The following is a 3070-nucleotide window of genomic DNA, read 5'->3' as shown; positions in this document are numbered from 1 at the left end:
CATGTAACATTACATCTTCATCTCAGATTGTAAGCGGATTGGATTGGCCTGTGTATGGGATTCCAGATCAAGTCATGGCAAGGTACACGTTGAGCGTTGAATATCTGGTTGTAGAGAGATCACGGGGGGGATTTGTATATCTGTTGTCACATGTTGCTGAGTTACTGATTTCTTACACGACATTTCCAGACAGTTGGATGTAATTCATTAATATTTGGAAGTAATTGCTGGCTTGTATTTCTCCCCATTATTGTGGATTAGATCATTGTACTGTTATCTTGTATTGTTTATTATTTATCATCACCTATTAGATTTCATCCCCATTTTGTACTGATTTATATTATTAATAAATATATATTTTTGCACATTATTGCATTTTATTTTTTCTTCCAATTATCACAAATACAGAACTGGGATGTCGGTTACTTTGTGAGAATTAGTAGGGAATCTCCTTCATTCCAGATCCCGCCTGTTTCCATGAATTGTATACGGATTATTTCCTCACAGATAAAGTTCTGTCATATTTCGGAGATCCCACCAAGATTTGCCTACATTTGAAACAGATAGAAAAATATAATGGTGCAAGTATTGATATTTTATAGTAATTTTCTTGGCTCTGAAAGCGCTGTTGTCAGTTACAGATACAGGAAATGTCTGATGTGAGAAGTGTTCCTAGTAGATGGAGCCATTCTGGTGCCGAATCTGAAGCTATTCTGAGTCAGAGAGATGTCAGAGAATTGGTGACATTTCAGGGGATGTCTTTTGTGAAAGATAAGTTGGACATTAAGCAGGATATGAATGATTGGGTAACTGAAATGTGGAGTAGGATTCCAGGGTATACAAATGATATCTGCTCTGATGATTCACGTGTTGCTGGCTATCTGTATATAATAGCTGAGGATAAAACAGAGAAAGAAAAAGAAACACGGCTGCATAAATCTCGGCCAGAACTTCTTGATGTCATTTTTGAATTGGCAGAACAATTAAATAAAGCAAATTGGATATCAGGCCAGAGGCTGAGAACGTTAAACATTTACAGAGAAAACTCCATGAGATAGAAACTCAATCTACAAACATTTCTGCTGAGATGGAACAATTGTCAGCTAAAATGTTCAATTTTAAGAAAAATTATTTGCAAAATAAAGAATTGATCGCTTCTTTAACCACTTCCAGTCCGGACACCTTCCCCCCTTCCTGTCCAGGCCAGTTTTCAGCTTTCAGCACTGTTACACTTTGAATGACAATTGCGCGGTCATGCAACACTGTACCCATATGAATTTTTTAGCATTTTTTTTTTGAGACAGATAAAGCTTTATTTTGGTGGTATTTATTCACTGCTGGGATTTTTATTTTTTTTGCTATATAAATTAAAAAGTCCAAAAATTTTGAAAAAAGTGTTTTTCTTATAAAATTTTGCAAATAGATAATATTTTATCATAAATCTTTGCCAAGATGTATTCCATTATCTTTTTAGTAAAAAAAAAAACCCAAATTAGTGTATAACCAAAAATTATAATTTTTAAAAAAATGTTTTTTAGATTATTATTTATGTTTTTTTTACCTACTGTCACCCTAGCAGTACAGTGTCACCATGGTGACACTGTACTACTTGTGGGGGATGATGAAGATTTTTTTTTTACACTGATTATTTTACACCCATAAAGGCTGTAAAAGCAATCATTTCTCCTTCACTCTGGCTGCATTCTTGCAGCCATTGATAAATACTGTGTGAGCTGTGATTGGTCACAGCTTGTCACATGGTGCAAGGCTGTTGTGAATAGCCCTGTACTATGTGACCTCTGTGATCATTCACAGATTTCACACATAGTAAGCAATGATGTCAGAAGTGACATCTAGCTTACTACTCTGCATGTGATCACTGATTGGCCAATCGGTGACCACATGATTAGGACCTCACACAGAGGTCCCGTACGACGATCGGTGTTCCACTGTGTCTGGAGGACACAGTGGGCACCGGATCGCATTGCTGCGCACTCCCAGGGAGCGTGCACAAGCAGGGGGTGGGGAGGCCATTTATAAACAGCCACCTGCCCCTACACTGCCTGTTCTGTCTCTCCAATCTAAGCACTGATAGTGTGATCTCTGTAACTTACAATTGTGATGAGATAGCGATAACTTCAACCTCAGCTGGATACCACAGTCAGTGACTCAATCGATAAGACATCTTGCAGATCTTGTGAAGTTTATTCCATAAACTGAGAGACTCTTACAACAATGAACATTCGATAGGTCAAAAGATCATAATGTTTCCTGCTTCATGCCATGAGGGTAGAGCTGCAATGCATTCCTGGGAAAGGGGGAGGGCTATCTATACAACATTAACTAAACCAAAGGAAAGGGAGGAGCAGAGAAAAAATATAGAAAACACTTAAAGGCATATGGCAGTCATGTGAAACATGACACTGCCACCATCTGGCTGTTTATATACAACGGCCGGATGGGAGATGGTTAAGAATCTAGATCACATTTCTGAGGAGTTGTCTGACTGCAAAGGGATAAAATCAACTTTAGAAATGAGAATGTGAAAAGCTGAGCATTGCGAATACCCATCTCCAGCATGAGGTAGATGTCCAGAACCGCACATATCAGCAATTGGTACCGGAGACACAGGAGCTAAAAGCCAGCAGTACAAGGGTTAAACCTTCTACTTGGCAGACTACAAATGTCATTGAAACCTTTAGCAGCTCACACCCAGACCATTCTATGAGCCCTAAAATTGTAATCCCATTAAAATCAGAGGCTTCAGAATCTGAGAGTAACTACAGTGACCCCCCAGATGAGGATGAAATGCCTTCCAGTAGGGAACATTATCTTCCTAAATTAAGACCCATCTCACGTAATAAACACCCCAAAAGTGAGAGAAAATCCCAGCGGCCTGTGTATGATACCACCAAAGTGATACCATTCCTAACAGAAACTGTGGGCCTCTTTACTAAGAAAGGATCCCTTCTATAATTGATCACACAGAAACCTACGAGGAGGCGATGATGACCCGAAGTTTGAATTCTGACAAACAGAAAACTGAATTTGTCCCATGGGTGTCTCAGCC

This window comes from Staurois parvus, unplaced genomic scaffold (assembly GCF_062004578.1).
Source record: "Staurois parvus isolate SC_StPar_1 unplaced genomic scaffold, SC_StPar_1.0 ptg000534l, whole genome shotgun sequence".
Taxonomy (NCBI): Eukaryota; Metazoa; Chordata; class Amphibia; order Anura; family Ranidae; genus Staurois; species Staurois parvus.
This window is presented reverse-complemented; position numbering follows the sequence as displayed.